This window comes from Pseudonaja textilis, chromosome 8 (genome assembly GCF_049901715.1).
Source record: "Pseudonaja textilis isolate UNSWEBS1 chromosome 8, rPseTex1.2, whole genome shotgun sequence".
NCBI lineage: Eukaryota > Metazoa > Chordata > Lepidosauria > Squamata > Elapidae > Pseudonaja > Pseudonaja textilis.
The window spans coordinates 3965751-3992007 of NC_141997.1; the positions used below are offsets into that span (position 1 = coordinate 3965751).

Sequence of the window (26257 nt, forward strand, 5' to 3'; positions counted from 1 at the left end):
GTAATTGTTTAATGTACTATTGCCATTGACCATGCCAGCCAAAAACTCTAAACCAAAACAAAAGAAAAATATCTCTACCAGTAACCTCCCAGACTCCTGCACATGTTTCAGATGTCTTGAAACCATCAATGAAAGCGAAATTAACATCAAATGCTGCCTATGCAACAATCAAGCCCACCCTGCCTGCTTAAACACAAACAAAAGCCTAGCTGATATTGTTAAAAATTCAGATATATTCTTTTGTCTATGTCCATCACGTTTTCCTAAGCTAAACAAACTGAGTACCCTGCCTGACAGAATTGAAAGCATAGAATCCCTCATTCACTCAGTAGAACAATGCTTAGCAACACGTTTTGAAACAACTACACATTCAAGCCTAATCTCTCTTTAAAAAAAAATACAGCACAGATAAGTGATTACCTATCAGCTCAAAATCAAATCCCACAATTACCACAACCACTACCTCAACTACAATCACAACTACAACCAAAAATAACCACCAAACAACAACCACAAACAATTACTATCCCATCAAATAATTCCACAAATTATATCACCTTACTCATCAGAGACACCATGGAATGTGAACAGAAATGTCCAAATGCCATCTTATTTGGTCTCGAAGACACCAAAGAATCAGACGACATCACCAAAGTTTGTGATATCATAAGGAACTCAAATACTACAAACATCTCTTCTGCAGATATCATTGAAATAACCAGAGATGGCCCTGGGTGCAAATACAATGACAGCTCTGTGGCCCCAAGATTTTGTAGAGTTGTTTGCAAAAATGAGTCCAGCAAACGCATATCCATTCATACAATAAATGACATTGCAATCCCACCCATAAAAAACTTTGCTCAAGACCAGACTTATCCATACTGCAAAGAATCCACTCCTGTGAACTCCGCGCAGAACTCAAAAACCATCTAGACAATGGAGAAAAGGACCTGTACATTGACTACCATGCTGATTGCATCAAAAGAAAGTCCCACAACCCACAACTCCACATCCAACTCCACCCCGTCCAATGCAACATCAATCCAAACTAGGCATGCAGGCCCCTAACTACCTCTATTCCAACCACAATTGGCCTTAAATGCAAGCTACTCAATGCAAATAAATAAAATACCTGAATTTCTCCTCTTACTAAATATGGCTAAATTCAACATCATATTTGTCTGTAAAACATGGCTCAACGCATCTCTCCCTGACTCCATTACCACAGTAATAGACTATCATGTTTACCCATCTGATTGTGAAATCTGTAGAAGAGGTCGTGTTGCTAACTTCTATAAAAAGTCCCTACATCTAAAAAATATTTAAGTAACCCAGGAGCTTGCTATTCTTGAGACCATCATCTGTGAACTGTCCTTAAATATCACATTTTGGTTCTTACTATGTTACAGAGCCCCTGATCATGACATCAAACATAAAAACAAGCTAAATACACTACTAACATGGGCAGCATCCTGCCCACATGCTTTTATCTTTCTTGTTGACTTTAATCTGTCTCATATTAACTGGACCCTTAACGAATGTACAACAGAACCCTCACTTGCAACCTTCTACAATGCAGTAACAAATCTGGGACTAGAACAACTAGTAGCCAACAACACTAGATTTAACAACTGCCTTGTTCTCATCTTCTGCAATAGTTTTAATTCACTTTACAGAATACAAATTAAAGAACCCTTTTCCAACAGTGATCACAGCATGATTGACTTTTGTCTCAACATACATCCACACAAAAATCAACACAACGATGGGATCCCCAATTATAACTTCAAAAAAGGCAACTATGATCTTATAAATAACGATCTCTCATCCCTTGATTGGCAATTTCTATTCACTGAATGCAGTACTGTACATATTTTTACTTGAAGTCAAAAGAGTCATCAAACTATATGTACAAATAACAACTCCCCAAACCAGAAAAAAACAAATTACCCATAACAATAAGGAAGCTTCAATCCAAAAAGAAATCACTTTGGCAGAAAAACAAATCTGGTCACGTTGCCAACTTCAAAAGCCAATATAAAAATTTATGCCACTAAAAGACTGAATGCACCAATTATCACATTAAACAAGAGGAAAACCTACGCACCAATTCCACCCGCTCTTTCTACAATTTTGTAAACAACAAACTAACAGACTCAAGGTCCATCCCACCCCTGAAAGGACCTAATGGTAAAGACTGCAACGACAACACCATTAAAGCCAACATCTTTAACACATTCTTTGGCTCAGTATTTGTAAACAGCAATGGATCATGCCCAGTATTTCCTAGTCAAACCACAGACAAGTACAATGATCTTAGACATATCCATTTTACAGAAGAAAATGTTGAAAAAGCACTACGCAATCTAAAACCATCTCTATCTATTGGACTGGACAGAATATGTGCCTACTTCTTTAAAAAGCTATGCACTGCCATAACTAAATCTCTAAGCATAATCTTTGAAAAATCTTTCAGGACCAGGTCCTTGCCCAAACTATGGTCACAAGCCACCATCATCCCCATCTTCAAAAAGGGAGACCCCAGCCTAGTTGAAAATTACAGACCAATCTCTTTATGCTGCGTCACCTGTAAAGTCATGGAATCAATTATTAACCAATCCATCATCCTCCACTTAGAGACAAACCTACTCTCTAATAAACAATTTGGTTTTAGGAAAAAACTATCATATAATCTGCAACTCTCACACTGCAAAAACATATGGACTACACAACTCGATCAGGGCAAAGCAATTGACGCAATCTACATAGACTTCTGTAAAGCCTTTGATTCAGTGGTACACAACAAACTACTCCTAAAACTAAAATCTTATGGTATCTCTGGACACCTGCATAACTGGATAGAAGCATTTCTGTCAAACAGACAACAAATGGTCAAAAGTGGGAGTGTCCTATCAAATTCTGTACCTGTCAACAGTGGTGTCCCCCAAGGCAGTGTTCTAGGACCAACTCTTTTCATACTCTACATAAATAACCTCTGTGATCATATTAAGAGCAACTGCATTCTCTTTGCTGATGATGTAAAGCTATTCAACACCACAGACAATACTGCTACCCTTCAAAAAGATCTTGACTATGTATCAGAATGGTCAAACAAATGGCAACTTCAAATCTCAACAAATAAATGCTCTGTCCTACATATTGGCAAAACAAAATCAGAAAATAAAATACAGACTGAATAGTCAAGACCTTGTTGATGATCCAAATTCTGTCAAGGATCTTGGAGTACTCATCTTTAACGATCTAAGTGCTAGATTCCACTGTAACTACATAGCCAAAAAGGCGTTAAGAGTTGTTAACCTAATATTACATAGCTTTTTCTCTGGTAATCTTACACTAATAACTAGAGCATACAAAACATTTGCTAGACCAATACTCAAATACAGCTCATCAGTCTGGAGCCCACATTACATATCTGATATTAACACAGTTGAGAAAGTCCAGAAATATTTCACAAGAAGAGTTCTCCATTCTTCTACTCATTGTAGAATACCTTATGCCACCAGACTTGAAATTCTAGACCTAGAAAACCTAGAACTATGCCTCCTTCAGTCCGATCTAAGTATAGTATATAAAAGCATACATTGCAATGTGCTACCTGTCAATGAATACTTCAGCTTCAACCATAACAATGCAAGAGCAAACAATGGATACAAACTCAAGGTTAATTGCACCAAACTTGATTGCAAGAAATACGACTTCAGCATCAGAATGGTCAATGTCTGGAATACTCTACCTGACTCTGTGGTTTCTTCTCCAAACCCCAAAAACTTTAACCTTAGACTGTCTACTATTAACCTCACCCCTTTCCTAAGAGGTCTGCATAAGAACACCAATGTGCCTACCATCCCTATCCTATTGTTTCTTTTATTTTTTATTTTTCTTATATGTATCCATGTATTCATAACTATGTTTTTACTTATACCTATTATCTTGTAAGCAATTGACAAACTAAATAAATAAATGAATAAATAAATAAATATAGAATGCAGGAAGAAATATGGATGTTATCATTGAACATAAATGGGCTGAATTCACCTCAAAAAAGGGAAAAAAAACTTTTAATAAACTCAATAAAATGAACCTGGATATAATAGAGATCCAAGAAATACACATAAAAGAACAGCACAAATACCGATTGGACTACCCCAAATTGGGAAACATGTTTACATCACTATTACAATACAAAAAAAGAGGGGTAGTAATATATATTATTATATTTACAGCAAAGTAAATTTATAAAGACAATGAAGGCAGGATATTGATTGTAGAAACAATACTAAATAAAAAACGAGTGATGTTAGTAGAATAGCGGATTAGAACAGTTTTATAAGAAACTACATAACATTATACAAGAGATAGAATGTGGCCATATTTGTATTATGGGGGATTTCAATGCGATAACTAACCAAAAAAAATAGATTACAAAAACAACAGAGAACGAAAAGGAATTAGAAGAATATTACCCAAACCATTTTTTAAGATGGCAGAGGAACTGGGAATTCAAGACATTTGGAGAGAAAGGAATCAAAAGAAAAGCCTGTACACATACTATTCAAGCAGGCACCAATCATGGTCCAGAACTGACATGATTTGGATGTTGATGGAACTACAAGAGGTGGAGGAGGCAGAAATAGATACCAATATTTGGGCTGACCACAATCCATTGAAAATTACATGGAAGGGGAAGAAAAAGAGAGGCAGGTGGATCCTAAAGAGATCAGTCCTAAATCACAAAGAATTTAAATTGAGGATGGAAGATGTTTGTTCTTCCAAGATAATAAGAAGGAGGACATGAATATACAAAATCTATGGTATACCATGAAAGCATATATGAGGGGTGTGGCTATAGGATATATGGCAAAATAAAATAAAAAGAAGAAGCAACTAGAAAGTTTAGAAGATGAATTCAGAAAATTAGAACTACAAAGAGAGCCACAGAAAGGAACCTTAAAACAACAAATGGAATTAGTCAAATATAAAATGAACATTCTTGAAAAAGGAGAGCTAGCACAACAAATAAAAAGGAATAATCAAAATTTCTTTGAAAACGCCAACAAAACAGGGAGATGGTTAGCACATAAACTGAAAAAAGAAAAAAGCTAGATTAGCAAAGTACAAAATGAGGAAGGAATTATGTGTTATTAAAGCAAAGAGAAGAATAAAATAGTTCAAGATTATTATGAAAAGTTATATGATGACGATGAAGATATTACAGTGTCTGAAGAAAGTAGTGTTTCATATTAGCATACTCGAAATACCCTTTTCTGATTGGCCCAGAGACGCTGCACAGTGATTGGTCCAAGTAAACTATTATGATTGGCTCAATAGGAATCAACCGCGATTGGCCAGGCTGATCGTGGGAGATTCAAAGAGCCATCATTGCGAGCCACAAGCAATCCCTATATGAAGGGCTGCTGCGGCTCTGAGGTCAAGCACAGATCTATACAAAAAATAAAGAGCTGAAAAGTCACACTGCTCTCGAGTCTCTTTTCCCACGATCTTGCACTGGCGATGAGGATGGGATTCTGAGACAAGAGACCAGCTGAGCACGTGGTGACCAGAACTGACCAACTGACGAGATGGCCGGCAGCAACTCGCCACCCACACCTTTCGACCAAGCGGCAGAGGACTGGAAATCGTATATCAATCGGTTCCTCATGTTCCTCGAAAGCAACAACCTGCAGGACATGACTGACCAGAGGAAGAGAGCCGTGTTCCTGACACACTGCGGGCCCGCAGTGTTCAAAATGGCCAAGGCATTGGCAAAGCCTGGGGACGTTAAACAGATGGTATGGGCCGACCTGGATCGGTTGCTGCGGGCCCATTATGCACCAGCCATCCCAAATCTCGTCTGGAGGCAGGAGTTTTACAGATGGGACCAGAAAGAAGGGGAAAGCGTCGGAGATTTCGTGATGGCGCTAAGGAACATTGGAGGTGCATGTGGGTTTCCAACATGGACGAAGCCATGGGAGACCGCATGGTCCTTGGGCTAAGAGACCCCACAATCCAGAGCCATTTGCTGACCCGGCCAGACATCACGGCCGCAGAAGCCATAGCTGAGGCCACCGCAGCTGAAACCGTGAAAAAGTCAGCAGTCGCCATGTGGCAAATGAACGCAGTCACACAGCAAACACCAACGGAAGCAAGCCAGCCCCAGGAGAAGAGATCAGAGGGGAACCAAAAAGCCACCAGCATGACTGCATACCATGAGGACTTTGATTCCCCCTCTGAGACTAATGACGAGGAGGAGGAAATACACAGACTCCAATCAGAACGAGACAGATGGGAAAGGAGAGGTTGTAAGTTGGGGTTCCAGTGCGCCGGGTGCAGAGGAGACCACCCCCGTTCCGAGTGCTGGTTCCTAGATACTATCTGCCAGCACTGTGAGAAATGGGGACACATTGCTACGGTCTGCCGTAATAAGAAGGGTTACAGCCCGAGGTGACGAGACAGCACCCCCCCCAGGACAAGAGACAGGCACACAGAAAGCCGATGGAGCCGTGACAGCAAAAGCAAGCAACTCAACCAGGCCCACTGGAAGGAGGAAACCCATCAAACGATCACCATGAGGCACTCAAGCACGACCAATGCCCAGAAGGTGCATGTACAGGTCGGTATCGAAGGCCAGCAGTGCAGCATGGAGGTCGACTCCAGTTCCTACCTATCCATGGTGTCCTGAAACATGATAAAGCGCCTGGTACCCAGCGTACGAAAAGGCTAGCTAGAGAGCCAGAGACTGACCCTGAAGGACTACCAGGGAAATCGGATTCCCATAGTGGGAGTCGGCCATTTCCAAATAACCTTCAAGGAACCCTCGGAAATCCTACCTTTGACCATTGTGGACTGGAATCGCCCAAGTCTGCTGGGACTGGTTCGAGCCCCTAGGGATCGGAGTGACCGGCATACACAGCATCACCGAGATGGACTGGGAGGAGAAACTGATTAAGGATTTCCAGGACATGTTCAACGGGGAAAAACCAGGGGTCCCCAATTTCATTCAGTTTAAATCCTAACATAGCTCCCATCCATTTAAAGCCCAGGCGGGTCCCTTTCATGCTCAAACTGAAGATCAATGAGCAATTAGACAAGCTCATCGCACAAGGGGTACTGGAACAGATAGACCACGCACGCTGGGAAACCCTGATAGTAACCCCAATAAAGCCAGACAGGTCCATGAGAATCTGCGGAGACTATAAGGCCACCCTCAAGCACGCATTATAGCAGAGTGCATACCCTGTTCTGGTGGTACAGCATCTCCTACACTCACTGGGGGGAGGAAAAGTCTTCGCAAAGCTCGATCTGGCACAGGCATACCAGCAACTGCCAGTCGAACCCGAGACAGCAGAGGCACAGACCATTGTGCCCCACAGGGGGGCGTTCTGTTGCAAAAGACTCCAATTCGGAGTCAGTGTGGCTCCAAGGTTGTTCCAGAGCCTGATGGAACGGCTGTTACAAGGAATAAAGGGGGTGGTGCCCTATTTCAATGATGTGCTGGTGTCTGCCAAGGATAAAAATCAATTAGAAAGCCACCTCAGAAAAGTCCTGCAGAAATTTAAAGAGACAGGACTTAAAGTAAAAAAAGAAAAGTGCCAGCTATGCACCGAAAAAGTAGAATTCCTGGGGTACCTAATTGACAAGAATGGAATCCACCTCACCGAGAAAAAAATTAAAGCCATCAAAGAAGCCCCCAGACCACAGAACAAAACAGAACTGCAGGAATTCCTAGGACTCATTAACTTTTATAATGTTTTCTTGCCACAGAAGGCAACGATGGAGGAGCCTCTACATAGACTATTAGATAAGATAGAGACCTGGTCCTGGGGCAAGCGGGAAGAAACCGCATTTCAAAAAATAAAAGACCTGCTGACATCTGAATCAGTTCTTATACAATATAACGAAACCCTACCGTTAACCGTGACCTGTGACGCATCACCATTCGGCATTGAAGCCATCCTAAGCCACACACTACCGGACGGGAGAGAAGCGCCAATCGTGTTCTACTCCAAGACATTGTCCAGGGCAGAGAGGAACTACATCCAGCTGGACAGGGAGGCACTAGCAGCGATTACCAGAGTAAAGCAGTTCCATGAATACCTGTACGGTAAGACTTTCCCCCTCATTACCGATCATAAACCACTTCTGGGAATACTGGCGGGGAACAAGGCCACCCCAAACATTTTGTCACCATGGATGACAAGGTGGTCTGAGTTCCTTGCCGCCTACAACTACCAATTAATCCACCGGCCAGTGAAAAGCATATCACACGCTGACGCACTGAGCCGCTCCCCCCTCCCTGACCTGGAAGACGACCCAGCTCCCACCACATCCATACTTCAGATAGAAACATTACCCAACTTAACCTTGACCATGCCAGACATTGCCAAAGAAACCGTCAAAGACAAGCAACTGGCATAAGTTTTAAACTGGGTGGAAAAGGGGTGGCCAGAAACCGATGACAGCGAGAGGTTCAAAACCTTCTGAAATCAACAAATCAAACTATCTACACAAAAGGGATGCATAGTTTGGGGGGACAGAGTTGTAATTCTGAGAAAAATACAAACAAGGTTGTTGGACATGTTACATGAGGCACACCCAGGGATCGTCAAAATGAAATCCTTGGCCAGGAGTTATGTCTGGTGGCCAGGGATGGACAAAGACATTGAGGCATGGGTGGCAACATGCGGCAAATGCCAGAAATCCAGGCCTAACCCCCCTTCCGCTCATTCCCTCGAGTGGAAGACACCTAGGGGCCCCTGGTCACGAGTCCATATAGATTTCGTGGGAGCTACGAAGGGACATACATTTTTAATAACTGTCGATGCTTATTCAAATTGGCTGGAGGTCAGCGTCATGCAATCAACAACAACAGAAGCCATCATCAAACAACTAAGAAAACTTTTCGTGACCCATAGATTATCAGACTTGCTAGTTTCAGACAACGGGCCGCAATTCACGGCATTGTTGTTCGAAAAATTCCTAGCTGAATGAGTCATACAACATGCCTTAACAGCGTCTTTCACCCAGCAGCGAATGGAAGGGTGGAACGAATGGTTAGGTACACCAAAGACACATTAGAAAAAATGGACACGGAGGACATAAAAGACAAAATAAATAAAATGCTGATGATACAACACATAACACTCAGCACATCTACAAACAAAAGCCTAGCAGAACTCCTGATGGGCAGGAAACTACGGTCACAATTAGACAGACTGCACCCAACATACAACGCCAAAAAAAACACCAGACTCTTCCAGTAAATCCTGCACATTTACACCAGGGGATTTAGTATATGCCAAAAACTTTATGGGAGACCCACTCTGGATACCAGCCAAAATAACCCAGGTAACGGGGCCCCGGTCGTACCAGCTGGAAACCGAAGACGGAAGAAGCTGGAAACAACACATCGACCAACTGAGGTCGAGAACAACCGAGAAAAACACCGACAACACGGGCACCACACAAATACCAAAAATAGATGATAATAAAAAACCCAGAGGGGGGTAGAACCCCCAAACACTAACCAAAAGGGAGGGGAAAACCCTCTGAGAGCACAACAACAAACTGAACATCCCCAACCAACACCAATAGGCAAGAAAATAAACCAACACTACTTACTGGCAGATGACTTCGGCAGAAGGGAACCGGCAGCAGATTACCAATGTGAAGCCTCTCCTGGAAGAAGCACCCAAGCCAGCTCAACCAGCCCGGAAAGACCAGACAGGAGCGGCAGAGCCGCGGACTCGACCAACCCAGGTAGACCAGGAGGGAGCGGCAGCAGTAGGCCTGACTCACTCTTCCAGGAGGTTCCATCGAAAAGGACAGGAACGACAATGATCCCGTCCGAACCAGCCGAAGGCAACAACACAACTGAGCTGCACAGGTCAAGTAGACACGTTAAAAGCCCCGCCTACTTATGGGACTATGTTACATAGGTTGGACTGAATGAAGAGGGGAGGGGTGTTCCATATTAGCACACTCGAAATACCCTTTTCTGATTGGCCCAGAGACGCTGCACAGTTATTGGTTCAAGTAAACTATTATGATTGGCTCAATAGGAATCAACCGTGATTGGCCAGGCCGATCACGGGAGATTCAAAGAGCCGTCATTGGTTGCGGGCCACGAGCAATCCCTATATGAAGGGCTGCCACGGCTCCGAGGTCAAGCACAGATCTATACAAAAAATAAAGAGCTGAAAAGTCACACTGGTCTTGAGTCTCTTTTCCCGCAATCTTGCAAGTAGAATTGCCAAAACTTTCAGAAGAAATAAAAGATATGCTAAATGCAGACATAAAATTGTCAGAACTGAAATACTGAAGAAAACAGAAAAATAACAAAATGGCAGGCCCTGATGGACTACCAGTAGAAATATATAAAGAATTCCAGGAACCACTGGGTCAAATATTATTAGAAGTGTTCAATGCAGTTTTAAAAGAAGCAAAAACACCAGTATCATGGACCAAATGAAACACAGCATTAATACCAAAAGAAGGTGCAGATTTAACAATGATCAAAATTGTAGACCCATATCATTATTGAACTCAGTTTATAAAATATTTATGGCAATAATTGCGGAAAGACTTAAAAGATTCTTAAATGAATTTATACATGTCAATCAAAATGGATTTCTCCCCAAAAGACAATTATGTAACAATATGAGAACGATATTGGACATTTTAGAAAACTATGAAGTTCATTGTGACAAGCAAGTAGCATTGATATTCCTCGATGCACAAAAAACCCTTGATAACATAAATTGGAATTTCATGTTAAATAGCTGAATTATATGGATTTTGGTGAAAATTTTATTAATATATTTAGAGCTACATATAAACAAAAGGCAAGAGTAATAGTATTTCTCTCCATGGCCTGCTGTAGAGACCCTATCTTACCCTCCACCTTCGATAAATCCGCTTTCATTTCAGCCTTCAGTTTCCCCATCTCATCTTTCAATTCGCTTATATCTGCTCTAGTTTCCTTGTGATTTTTAATCATCATTTCTTGCATTTTAGATATAGCTTCCTGCAAGGATAATATGGAAGTTTGTATATTAATGTTGGGGACATTAGGCTGCTTTTCCCCTGTTAAAGACTCCTCGATAGTTTTTTGAGTTGTTGGTGGGGTGGATGTCAACGTAGTCGATAGGGTCGGGATAGCCTTCCTTCCTGTTTTTAAGGCCATAGTTGTTGTGTATGTCATCTCTCTAAATATTTGTTTTTGTTGATGCACAATTTTATATATATTATCCCAAATCACCATTCAGTATTTGGGTCCTGTATTTGAAAGTCTATTCACGTATTTCAATTTAATATCTCACTCCACAGTCTTTTCCCCTATATCATAAATAGATATCTGCAACAATATTCTAGTCTATGTAATAAGAGAATTGGTCAGCAATAGTACATCAATTAACACTTTAAGGCATTAATCTTAAATGTCTTAAGTAGTCTAAATAATTTATAAATAGATTATATCAACAAAGTTTATCCCTTTTTGCTATTAATACTTACAACAGTAATCTCTTAACTCTATAATAATAGTATATCCTCCTTCCCCCCCCCCCAAGTAAGTAGAATTATGTAAGGTATTTAGAAGATACAATAGGGAGGCAGGGGGCAAGACAATAAGAGAAAAGGTAGAAGAGAGATTACCACAGCTTCAGAAAATCAACAAACAAACAGCAAGGAAGTCATCTTAAAGAGAAAATAGTGCCAACTTAGTAAACTTAAGTAGTACCACGTAATAAAAAAAGCAAGTTGGGTGAACTAAAGGTCCATCTTCCAGCTAGAGGATTCTTTTCAGCCTTCCAATCAGCAGATGGTGTAATGTGCTGACTAATCTGCAGTCCCAAAACCGTCTTTCCCAGCCTTCTGTTCGCCTCTGCCTTCTTCCTCTTGCTGCTTCTTCTTTCTTTGCTTTCCAACTTTTAAATCAACATACAAATCTTCCAAAGTCCAATATAATGCTCAATTTGTCTTCTCCACAATATTAAGTAGATGTAATAGTCATGTTGTGCTCAGATCTGAGGATTCAAAAGACTCAATCAATGTCAATATTCTTTCACCTCCGTCGCCTCCCTCTTCTCAAATAAAGTCAAAAAGAAAGGTCCAAAAGTCAAATAAAGCCCCTCACCAATTCCGGACCTCCGATCTCCGGGTTTTAGCAATCTCCCTCTTTTCCCAGAGCTTCCCCTTCACAGGGTAAAACTGTGTTTTCCTTTTGTGCTTAGGCTTTTCCGCTCTCCATTATAATCTTTCCATTTTCCCAACTGCTTTTCTGGCCGCTCTCCGCCCGACTTCCGAGAGGTGCTAATCACAACCAGGAGAGAAGAATTTGTGCTATCATTCTTCTGTCATTCTGCTCCCTTCAGTCTTCAAAGAATCCAAGTTATAAACCGTTTCTCTGTTCCTGTTACTCGATCTCGCAGGCTGTCACTGCTTTGCTTATTCACTCAAGTGGCAGACCGGATTGGAAGCCGCCATAGAATGACAGCTTACTCTTTTGCGCCGGGCTCGGGAGCTTCCCTCTTCACTGTCGGGGGGTTGCCTTCCCCCCTCTGCAGCTCGAGGATCTCCACGTTGACACGGACCTCTCCGGGGTTCGTGTATCCCTGGGGGATCGCTCCTGATGCCAGAAAAGGTGTTCGAAGCCTGCACCAGACTTCTTCACCTCCGTTCTCCCTGTCCTGCCACCCTGTACCTCGGCAAGAGTAATAGTAAATGGAGAAGTAATGCGAAGCTTTAGAATTAGGAAAGGCACAAGACAAGGATATCCGCTATCACCATTATTGTTTATACTAACATTAGAAGTGCAAAAAAGAATAATTAGGAAAGACAAGCAAATTAGAAGGCTATATATTAAGAAAGGAACTTATAAATTACAGACATTTGCTGATGACCTTGTATTTATTATAGAGGAACCACTAAAATCAGGCCCCAAGGCTTATGGAAGTACTGGAGGAGTATGGGGAAGTAGTGGGATTAAAAATAAATAAAGTTAAAACTAAAATGATAGTTAAAAACATGTTAAATTCACAGAAAAAAAAGATTTGGCTGACAAGAAGAAAGCAAAATACTTGGGAATACAACAATATAACAGCAAGGTGTACAACAACTAAAGAGGATAATTATATTAATTTGACCAACCAAATAAAGAAGAAATTAGAAAGATGGAAAAAGCTGCAACTCTCTTTATGGGAAGAATTGTAGCAATAAAAATGAACATTCTACTGAAAATACTTTTTCTTTTCCAAAATATACCAATAAAATTAGAGAAAAATATTTCAAAGATCTGAATAAAACAACATAGAAATTTATTTGGCACGGGAGGAAACTGAGAATTAAATTAAAACTATTACAAGATGCTAAAGAAAGAGGGGTTTGGTTTGCTTGACTGGGAGCTGTATTACGTAGCTGCTATACTAAATTGGGTACAAGAGTGAATAAAATTTAAAAAATAGGAAGTTAGTAACATTGGTAGGACATGATTTACAATTAGGATGGCACACCTTTTTATGGGATGAAAGATATAAAGCCCACCAGAACTTCCAAAGGCATGATGTAAGAAATGCTTTATGGATAAAAATTAAACAGCAAAATTACATAAAGACCCCAGCATGGCTCTCAACACTAGAAGCATTAGTGCATCCAAATTTTATGAACCTGGGAAAAGTTATTATGTACAAAGAATTATTAAATGAAAAGGGGGAACTAAAATCCAGACAAGAATTGATAGAAGAAGGGATACAACTTGAATGGTGGGCATACTTGCAAATCCAATCAAGATATAAGAAAGATAAGAATGAATGGGATATACAGAGAGAATTGATGGCATTGGATAAGATACTATTAGGAACAGAGGAAAAAGCAATTAAGAGAAAATACAACTATTTACTAGAATATAAAATGGAGGAGGAGCAAGTTAAAGAAATAATGATAATATGGGCAAAGAATTTTGGTTACAATATTGAATTAGACAATTGGCAAAAGCTATGGGAAAGAAATAGAAAACCAACACTGGCAACCTCATATAAAGAAAACCAATATAAAATGTTTTACAGATGGCACCTCCCTCCAACTAGACTGGCCAAAACAAGTAAAAGTATATCACCACAATGTTGGAAATGCAACATGGAGATAGGGACATATTATCACATGTAGTGGAAATGCATAAAAGCAAAAAAGTACTGGTGGAAAATAAAGGTATGGATGGAAGAGATGGTTAGCCAAAAAGTAGAGTTTAGATCAGAAATGTTCCTATTGGGAATTATAGATGAGAAGTACAGCAAAGGAACAACATATTTAACGTTATATATAATAACTGCTGTGAGATTGGTTTATGCCTAAAACTGGAAGAATGAAGACACCCCTATAGAAAGCGAAATAATAAGAAAAACATTAGTCTGTGCAGAGATGGACAGACTAACTCTAGAAATTAAGGATAAGGGTGAGACAAAGTATTATGAAGTCTGGAGTAAAAAGTATCAATGGCTGGAGTCAAGGGAAAAAAGAAATTGTTGATGCTTTATAGGAATGAAAGTAAAAGTTTTGTAAATTAAAGAAAATGAAATATAATGGACAAATATGATATGATGTGAATATAAAGATCACAAAGAGAAAAAAGAGATGGATAAGAAGCAAGGTTGTAAATATGTATATAAATGCAAATAGAAACAAATATGTAACTAGCATTATATCAACAACATAAGGAAAAAGGGGAAATTAACTGTTATATTTATTTCTATTTTATAGTTTGTATGGCCAAAAGGATGACCAAGAAAGTTGCACTGTGTTCAACTGTTTTTATATATATATATATATATATATATATATATATATATATATATATATATATATATATATATATATATATATATATACATATATTAAAAACATATATATATGTGTGTGTGTGTGTGTGTATATATATTAAAAACATATATATATATATATTCTTAAGTTTTCGCGGGTACTTACATGTATGGTATTCAGCTTTGTTCGGGTATTTTCCCACGTCATTATAGTTGTGCTTTTAAAGTTGTAGCAACATTTCGGCAGAATCTCATCTGCCATCATCAGGCTTCTGTATTGTGTTCGTCTGTGAGTCAGACTTTCACAGCCATTTCAGATATATGTATGTATGTATGTATGTATGTATGTATGTATGTATGTCTAGGTGTCTTCAGGTCTTTTCCCGTGTAAGATTAAGAGTATCTTGGCGATGTTTTGGCGAGGTCCCACTCACCATCCTCAGGCTGGTGCTTTCAGCTTTGTGCCAGTGCAAGCAGTGTGTGATTGGAGCTGCCGTCTCTCTATAAATACTGGTGGGGGGGCTAGTGTGCTGGGCTGGTTGGCTGTGCTGCTGCCTCTTGATTGGTTGATGGAGTTGATGTTGGTATAATGGACTGTGTGATGGCCTTGCGAGTTTTGTTGTCGAGATATCCTGGATCTTGTGCTGTAATCTCCTGGGTTGTTTGTTTTGTAGTGATCTTTTTTCCATTAGCCTCCCGTGTTTTAATGGCTTGGGTAATGGGTTGTGTGATGGGCTTGAGAGGTCTTTTGTTGTGGTATCCTGGGTCCTGTGTTGTAATCTCCTGGGTCGTTTGTGTTTTGATCTCTTTTCCATTAGTCTCCTGTGTTGTAACCGCTTGGGTAATGGGTTGTGTGATGACCTTGTGAGTTTTATTGCTATGGTATCCTTGGTCTTGTGCTGTGATTTCCTGGGTCGTTTGCTGTGTTGCAACTCATTTGCATATATATATATATATATATGTATGTGCAAATGTGGAAAAATTCTCTGGGTGTGGATCACCCTTACATTTATTTTAACTTTGTTGTCCCATTGAATATCATACTATAGTATTATGTCCACCTCCCTTACAATGTCCACCTCCCTTAGAATTTAGTCTGAGCAATCCAGTGTAAATTGTAAAACAGCTTTAAATTAAAACCAGTAGTAGAAATTAAACTTCTCAACTGAAGGGTAATAAGTCTTGTGTTCATTATATGTAAGGCATAAAAAAGAAATGAAATGAGTTCACATTTATTTCATTATGCAGGCTTTGCAGGACTTCAGGGTGTAAAACGTACGGGGAAAAACAAGTAGCTATAGTAAAATAATGCTGAATTCAGCTTATGAGAAGACTCAAAATAAACAGAACCCTTTTCAGACTATAAATGCATTTTAATAGGATAATTCTGTTGGTCGATCTCTATAGTCTGAGAAAGAGAAGAAAATAATGAGGCTTTCCCGCCTCTAGCAGTAGTCACAGTCACAACATAGCTGCTAGCAAAAAGCTGAGTAGTCTAAATAATTGGCAAAGAAAGGTCATCTGCTAATCATGCACAATAGAGACATTGAGGTGTAGCGAGGGAAGGTTAGCAGCTGACAGGATTACACTAGGGCTTCCTAACTATGGAAAGATTAATATCAGTTTCTATAATTAATTGACTAGATCAACATTTTTGCAATGTATAGATTATTTATAAGGTGAATGAGAAAATACTATCCGGAATCTGATTTAAAATATGCATATATTTGATATGTAGTAGATAGGGAAATATTGTTATTTAAGTAGAATGAATGTGGTTAGCTCAAACTAACAACTAAAAGGAGACAATTTTTAGAATTAATAGAATAAGGATTGACAAAATTGCAAATGTGACAGATAAAGGCAATTGAATATAGAAATGAGATAAGAACTTTAGATAATATGGTAAAATAAGATATGGGAATATTCTAAGAAAAATTAAATGAAAAAGATATGAACTGAGATTGGATAAAATAAGTGTAATGAATTTAATATCAATAAGTAATAAAGTGATATGAAATTGAATAAGAAAGATGAATAGGGAACTATGGTCATGTTTGTGCTGAGATTAAAACCTAGAACCACACTGCTTGCCAAAAGAGATTTCTTATTTAAAAAAATAAAAAATAAAACAAGAAATTGAATAATGAAACTACTAGGTATGTTTAAATAATATGGTGATCGGCACTAGAAGAAATATTGAAATATTGAATAATCAAACAATGAAGGACTATAATTTAATGCAAATATGTATATTAAGAGAAATGATTAATATTATTATTTTTGTTTGTACTATGATGCATTGGTGCCACACTGTTTATGGATTGATGTGTATATGTATATTACAATAAAAATCTTGCCCCCCCAAAAGGATTACACTGGGACTTCCTGCTCATTAAGTCCTCTAGGTACCCTGGAGGCATGATTATATTCTTCTCAGATATTAATGCTTCTTTTCCCTCTGCAGTTCCCCATTGCTTTATAGATACTTAATTAATCTCAATATACATCTGCCCAGAAGTTTCATAAAGTAGCTTTTAAAGTGTAGAAAGTTAGCACACACCCGTCTCCTGGAAGAAATATTTTGAGAAATATTAAAAATGCAGGATAAAATATTTTACCTAGAAAAGAAATAAAATTCTAAGGGAGACAGAAATTCAGAGCTCCAGCTCCCTGCCCCAAGCAGAGGCCAACTTTTAGCCCTCAGCCACAATAGGTTTTGCCCAACAAGTCCCTTCATTGCATCAGCCAAACTTCAACCAAGCTTAGTTCAGACAAATTCCTAGGATTTGTACATGGTACCATGGGTGTCTGACAACAGCCAATAGAATACATATTCTTGCACAGAAACAAAGTGCAAAGCCCAAGAGAAGGTATAAATACCCCCCTCTCAACTGCATGTGGTCAGCTGCCGAGAATCACATGTGCTTGGTGATTCTGCTTTACTATTAAATCATCTTTCCAATCAGCCTCCATGTTTCCAGTGTTTTTCTCCTGGCTTGGAACTGAATCAGATGGATATTTCTTCCAACAAAAGAAAAAGAGAGATGATCACTAAAGATTGCACATTGTATTTCAGGAAATGTAAATGTCATGGAAAAGAAAAAAAATGGCATCGTCTATAGGTATGTTAAAAAACTGTACAAATGATGCAATATGGTAAACCCTTGCTATTAAAATACATTTAATACCTGAAAGCAGAAAGTGCTTTATACAGAATTTCAGAAAATAAAAAGAAAAGGAAGTGTAGCTGTTCTGTCCTCACTACATGTTACTCTGTGTGCAGCTTGACATGCAACTAAACCCACCTATCCCCCAATAAAACAGACCATGTGCATAGATCTGGATGCTTTATTAAAGGAACAGGATGGATGAAACTGGAAAAAATAGAAATATATACAATAAGAACACAAATACAAAATAAGCACTGTTGAGTTTCTGGTGAGCATAACAATTAACAAATACAGATAAAACTGAAACCTGGTTGGACTTGACATATTACTTGTTATATATATTTATCACATGGAATGTCATATAGTGTTGTGTAGTGTTGCATAGTATAGCATAGATTGTACAAAATTATATACGTGATTGAGGACATAAGATCAAAAATATCATATACTTATATATTTTAGTTACTAGTTAAGGGCACAGAATTCAACTATTTAGTAGATAGGTAGACTAAGTAATTAGATATTGAAATTCTAATATAGGGGTTATAATACTGAATGGTAATTTGGGACAACATAACTAATATAATCCAACAACAAAAACAAATATTAAAAGAAATGACTTCTACAACAACCACGACCCTGAAAACTGGAAGGAAGTCTACCCTGACTTTAACAACCACTCTGGCAACAGCTTCGCCTACAGTCCAAAAAAACATAGAAGAAATGCTACCAGGGGAAAAACAAACTAATGTCTCGAATGCTAATATACAATCAACTTTGCTAACCCTGCAAGAATCAATGACAAAACTTCAAGAAATAACGATTAAAAACCATAATGAAACAAGAGCGGATATTAGTGAATTAAAAGAAGAAATAGGAAAGTTAAAAGCTGAGATGAAAGCGGACATTCTTAAGGTAGTGGACAAGATTGGAACACTACAACAGGCTCTTGAAAAAAATGAAACAATGATAAAAGAAATAGAGACAAGGATGGAATGAACGGAAAAGAACTTGGAAAGGGTAGACAAAGAATTAAAAAATGTAAGCAAAGAAATGGAAGATTCATTGGTCTCCCTAGAAATGGATAAGGCGGCTGCATACCCAAGATTCCAGAATGTGGAGGAATCCAAGGAAGAAGATCTGGAGCAGCTAATGGCAGAAATATTGGCCGAACTATTGGGAAAGGACAAAGATGACTTACTCAGGGAATTTGATGAAGTCTACAGGGTCAGCACCAACTATGTGAGACGTCATAAATGCCCGAGAGAGGTCCACATTCGTTTTGTGAGAAGGAGTGTCTGAGATATAATATTTAGGATGTCTAGAGATGGAACAATAATGTATAAAGGCAAAGAAATTTTGATCCTTAAGCAAATTCCAAGGAAAGTAAGGGAAATAAGACAAGACTATAAATTTCTAGCTAGTTACCTAAATCAGAAAAGAATTCTATTCAAATGGCTAATCCCGGGGGGATGTTAGTAACATGGAAAGAATGGAAAATCAAAATAGACTCTATGGAAAGGGTTCAAGACTTTTATGAACAACTAGTAGGCATGGAAGACGAAAGTAGTAAGGAGGAATTAAAAAGAAATTCACAGGAAGACCAAAGTCACCACAGAAATAAAAAAGGATCTCCAAGAACCCAAGGGAACGACTACCCACCTAAGGAAAGAAAAGAATCTAGTCCACAGCAAGCACAAGGAGAGAGTGGAATTATCACGAGACAAAGAGCAAAACAGTTCTAACTAAATGGATGAAGAAAAGAAACTTTTATCCATTAATATAAATGGTTTAAATTCAACAACAAAAAAGAAAAGGATAATAGCTAAATTAATTAAACAAAACGCTGACATATGTTCACAAGAAACTCACATAAGGAAAGTAGATGAAAGATACTTAGACTGCCTGAAACTAGGGAAGCTATTTACTGCACCAGCAGACAAAAAAAAAGAAAAAGAAAAAGAAAAAGAAAAAGAAAGGGATTGCAATATACGTGAAAGATGACCTAAAAGCAGATTTAGTTTGGTCAGACCTGGAAGGAAGAACTCTGGTTTTACAGATCTCAATCAATACCATTTCAATTCTATTAGTAGTAATTTATGCCCCAAATGAAGACCAGAAAAAGTTTTTTAAATATTTACATCAAAAAATAATAGAATTTGAAAAAAGGAATATCTATATTATAGGAGATTTTAACTCTATTGCTGATTACTAAAAGGACCATAGTAATGCAAGGAAGAACAAAAATGGAAAAAGAGAGTTTCCTAAGACATGTAAGGAAATGATGAAAGAGTTAAATTTGGTGGACTTATGGAGAAGATTATACCCCGAAGAAAAATAATTCACTTTTTACTCTAACCCGCATCAAATATGGACAAGAATAGATATGGCGTGGATGAATGGGGAAATTGCAAATGAAATAAAAGGAATCGAAATCTTACCAAATGAATGGGCTGATCATAACCCAATTCAAATAATTTGGAAAGATAGGGAAAAACCAAAGAAAAGATGGACATTAAACACCCAATTAATAAGAGAAAAAGAGTATACTAAAACTCTTCAGGTGGAATTAAACTATTTTCTAAAGGAAAATGATAATGATGTAACCTCGAAACAAAATATCTGGGACACATTGAAGGCAGTTATAAGTGGTATTACAATCTCTTATAATGCCATGAGAAATAAAAGAAAATATGCTCAACAAAATAAATTACAACAAATTAAGGAATTAGAAACCTAATTACAAAAGACCCCTAAAGATCAAACAGTACAAAATCAGATAATAACAGTCAAACACAATTTGAACTTAATCGAACAAGAAAAAATGGAAATAAATTTGAAAATGACTAAAGAAATTTATTTTGAATATGCTAATAAACCAGAGAGATGGCTATCTTATAAACTTTAAAAAAAGAAAGAAAAGAGATTGATATACCAATTAATAGACGAGAAGGGCGACATACAACAAGAGATAGAAAAGAAAAAAGACATTGTACACAAATACTTTGAAGAGTTATATAAAAAAGAAGTCAATGAGAATAAAATAAGAAATTACTTAGATGAAATGAAAGATAAAGTAATCGGAGATGAATTGATAGAATCATTAAATAAAGATATTACTTGGTCCGAATTGAAATCAGCAATAGAGAATTGGGGGAATAATAAAACCCCGGGGCCAGATGGGATCCCGGGAGAATTATATAAGGCAATTGCAGAACAAATTGGACCACTTATGATGGAAGTGTTTAACGAGGTCTTATTGGCAGCCAGGATGCCGGACTCGTGGAGGGGAGCATTGATTTCGCTGATCCCAAAGGAGGAATCTGACCTTAGATATATTAACAACTACAGACCAATTTCACTCCTAAACACTGACTACAAAATATTCTCCTCTATCATAGCTAACAGACTAAAACGAGTTTTAAATTTGTATATACATGAAGACCAAAATGGATTTCTCCCGACTAGACAGATAAGGAATAATTTAAGAACAGTAATAGGGAAGGCGCCTGGCACTTCCGGTTTGCCAGGCTTCGGCGGCGGCAGGGATTCGCAATCCTGCGCGGTCCCTGTTGCGCTAGCCGTCTTGGTGCCTCCGATCCTGATGGATCTGGAGGATAAGGCTGCCCCGTAGAGGCAGCCGAAGACAGGGGGGATCCAGATAGGGGTTTGGGGGTATCGCAGACCCCCTCCCCAGCTGGCAAAACCCCCTTTTCTCAAGGTGGAGGAGCGGCGGTCTGTAATGGCCACCACAAAGAAGCTGGCAGCTGGACAAGATTGTGCAGGAGGAAGGAGAAAGTTTTAAAGTGAAAGTTCTTTGGCTGAACCGGGACTTTTAAGATACATTTAACATCCTGAAAACCACAATTTTTTGAACAATACATTGTTCCCAGAGGAGACTTTTAAAGCGGCGAATGGAAGTGCTGAAAGGGAAAGTTTACTCTCCCTCCCTTACGGAGTTAACAAATGGACATTGAAAAATCTGCTTTTTTATAGAAGGTAAAAATTTAAAGCTCTTTGTTACAAATGGGAAGGGAGACTAAAAAAAAATTATATTAAGATCTTGTTGGGGGAGATGCCTTGAAGATTTTGAGACTAGAAGTTAATTGCTATAAGGCTTTAAAATACAGACTGGTTTTTTTTTTTAATTGATATTACCCCAGGAAGAGAAACTGCAAAGGGAAGAACTTTGTGCTCTGTTTGGACTGCTTGATGACTCTGGGACTTTGGGGAACTGTTTTAAGTTTTGAAACATCTTGGTTGTTTTAACAAGAGGAAAAAGAAAAAGAAGAACAAAAGGTTTATAATGGCTTTACCTGTTGATGAACTAAGAAAGGAATATGGAAAAAAAAAAGAAAGAAGGCAAGGACGCTTTGGGAGAAGCCTTTCACTTTTTAGAAATGGAGCTTGCTATTTATCAGCAAACACAACAACAGATGGAGGAAGCAGAAGCAGAAGCAGAAGCAGAAGCAGAAGCAGAAGAAGAAGAAGAAGAAGAAGAAGCCATCTTTAATGAATCAAAAAGTTTGATTAAAAAAGAAAAGAGAAAGAGAGGAAGGAAAATGAAGGACTTAAGGCCTAAAAAAACACCCAAGAAAGAGAAAAATAAGATGCAAAATCAATACAATGTTAGAAAGCAAAAGAAAAGAGGAATACAACAGAGAGTGGAAGCTAAAAAGGTGGAGGTTAGGAGGGGGGGGATAAAAAGGCTAGGTGGGATAAGAAAGGAAGGGAAAAGGGGGGAAAAAGCCACAAAAGTATGAAACAAGATGGGAAAAAGCAAATTTTTTTTAGGGATAAAGGGTAATGTATAATTTTTTTAAAAAAAAAAGATTCTGCAAAGTACATATGATAGTATTGTAGTACTTGTATTAGAAATAGAAAATTAGAATTTTATAAGATCTAATAAAAGATTAAAATATTAAAATGCTTAATAATGATCAATTTTAAGATTTAATAAAATATTACAGGGAATGTTTAAAATATTTAGTTTAATTATAGAGTTTAATTGGCTATTGTGTTGATGTTATTATAAACTTATTATTGCAGCATCTGTCTTTGAAATAGACAATTGGAATGTTAAACGATTTAATAAATTAAAATATTAAAATGCTTAAGATTTACTGATAGATTTTAATATTTAATTATGTACTTAATTATTTTATAGATTTATTATTCTCTCTTTTTCTTAAAATTTAGTAGGTAGAATGTACTAAGCAGAATCAGACTGGGATCTAGGTGTTATTTTAAATGTCAATGTAGGGGAACAATAGAAAGGCATCATACTTCGATTAGTGATTCCAGGAGAAATCTTTTTTTTTTATTATAGAGAATGAGATAAATGGATAATTGGAAAAGAATGGACAAAAGATACAAGTATAATGATTTAAAGTAAGATGAAATAAATAAAATAGAATTAAGAAGAGTGAAAAGCGGGGAGAAGTTATATAGAAGATATAGAATGGTAAATAAGATAGGTAATGGTATATAAGATGAGCATGAATTTAATTGAAGTCCGTACAAAGAGAGGTAATCTGGGGCCAAGCCACTTTCTAAAAAGAAGTTTTATGTTTTTGTGTTTTGTGTGTTTATGTTTGATTGAGAATTAATAAAACCTTGGGGGAATGTCAGATGAGAATAATTGTAAACAAGTCAGAGGGAAATATAAATATGATGACTATAAAATAGATAAATATAGAAAAGAAATGTAATTGAATAAGAGTAAAGAGAAATAATGAGAAATTTGTTAAAAGATATTTATGTGTCCATATGGAAATGGAATAAATTAGAATTATGCAGTATAAAATAATGTTTTATCTGCCCTGTAAAGATTTACAATGGAAAGAGGTTTTATGTTTTCAATGTTTAATGATGTTTTGTTTGTCTTTAAAATTAATAAAATTTGTTTCAAAAAAAAAAAAAGAACAGTAATAGATGGTTTAGAATTTTATGAAGCCCACCCCGAAAAACAAACTGCACTCATGTTTTTAGATGCAGAAAAGGCATTTGATAACTTAAATTGGCAATTCTTAATTCAAAAAATTTATAACATGAATTTAGGCACCAAATTTGAAAATATCATAACAACAATTTATGATACACAGCAGGCCAATATCATAATAAATGGGGAATACACTCGACCAATAAAAATAGAAAAAGGAGTTAGACAGGGTTGCCCTCTTGCACCCCTCCTCTTCATATTCGCTTTAGAAACACTATTAACACGAATTAGGCAAAATCCTGAGATTAAAGGATTGAAGATTAAAAAAGAAGAATAAAAATTGCAAGCATTTGCCGATGATATGGTTTTCTTTATGGAGGAACCAATAGAAAAAGGACATAAATTGATAAAAGAACTAGAACAATTTGGCGCAGTAGCAGGACTTAAAATTAATAGAAAGAAAACAAAACTAATGACTAAAAATTTAACAGAAGAACAGAAAAAGGAATTAGAAGAAAGTATAGGAATACAGGTAACAAAGAAAGTTAAATATTTAGGAATATGGCTACACCAAATTGTAAGACACTTAAAGAGAATAACTATGATAAATTGTTGCAACAAGTAAAGAAAGATCTAGAATCATGGAGTAGGTTGCAACTTTCACTATTGGGTAGGATTGCTTCTATCAAAATGAATATTCTACCAAAATTCTTATACTTATTTCAGATGATTCCAATCAAATTACATACAATTTTTTTTAAGAACTCAACAAAATAACAGTTAAATTCATTTGGCAAGGAAAGAAATCTAGAATTAATGTAAAGTCATTGCAGGATCTGAAGAGCAGGGGTGGATTGGCACTTCCAAATTGGGAATTATATTATAAGGCAGCCGCTCTAGTATGGTTAAAAGATTGGGTGAATTTATTCAACAAAAGAACGTTACTGTTAGAAGGCCACGACCTGCAGAGGGGATGGCACGCCTTTTTATGGGAGGTAGGGAAAGTCAATCAGACATATTTCTATAGACACTTAATTAGAGATTCACTATTAACCAATTGGAAAAAAGTACAGAAAAAACACTTTTTAAAAGTACCGATTTGGTTATCGACAATGGAGGAGATGATTCATCCAAACAATCTGGACATTACTAAAATGATCAATTACAAAGATTTATTAGATGCACAAGGAAATTTGAAAACACGACAAGAGCTGCAAGAGCAGGGATTTAAAATAGATCAGTGGGTATATCTCCAAATTCACAGTAGATACAAACAGGATAAAAAAGAATTCGGAATTAATAATAAACTCCAGCATTTAGACAAAATTTTACTAGGATCAGACAAAAAAAATATAACTAAATTGTACAACTACCTACTAGAAGTAGAGTTAGAAGAAAAAACAGTCAAAGGGAATATGATAGCCTGGAGTAGGAACGTTGAACGGAGTATCACATTAACAGAATGGGAAAAGATTTGGAGTAGAAACAACAAGATCACCAAATCGGCAGCTTATAAAGAAAACACTTATAAAATGTTTTATAGATGGCACCTTCCTCCTTCGAGGTTAGTGAAGATGCACCCCAACACGAGCCCGAAATGTTGGAAATGTAAAAGAATAGATGGAACCTTTTTTCATATGTGGTGGTCTTGTAAAGAAACCCAGAAATACTGGCAAAGAATTAGAAAGTGGCTAGAAGATATAACAAAAGAACAGATTGAGTATAAACCAGAGTCCTTTCTGTTAGGGATTTTCGATAAACAGCTACCTAAAAAAGTGAAGTATGTAACAATACATATATTAACAGCGGCCAGGCTAGCGATTGCTCAGTATTGGAAACTACCTCACATACCTACAGAACAGATGATCATCCAAAAAATCTCAGACTGTGCAGAAATGGACAAACTAACTTTAGCTCTAAAAAAACAAAGATTCTTCAATATATTATAACAATTGGAATTGCTGGTATAAATGGTTAGATCAAAGATAGACCTTATATCATAAGGTAAAAATGAATGGGATAAACTTATATGAGTGTAATATAAACATATATATGGATAAGAGGTGCATATAAGGTATAAATTAAGAAAAGATCTTACATACTGTCGAAAATGAGAATGTTTTTAAGTGTTCATTTTTTCTTTCTTTTTCTCTCTTTCTCTTTTCTTTTTGCTTTTCTTTCTTTTTTCTTTGCTCTTTTCTTGTTTTTCTATTCGTGTATGTGTTGTTGATTTGTTTTTAATTGTAAAATAAATAAAATTTGTTTTTTAAAAAACCCAAATACAGATAAATCTAAATCTCACTAGCAATGCT

General features: G+C 37.3%; 1 protein-coding gene across 1 annotated transcript in view; it reads right to left on the bottom strand.

Annotated features, from left to right (window-relative positions):
* Positions 1 to 26257, bottom strand: part of IL1RAPL1 (interleukin 1 receptor accessory protein like 1) — a 1645997-nt gene that overhangs the window by 1521849 nt on the left and 97891 nt on the right. The window lies entirely within an intron of this gene.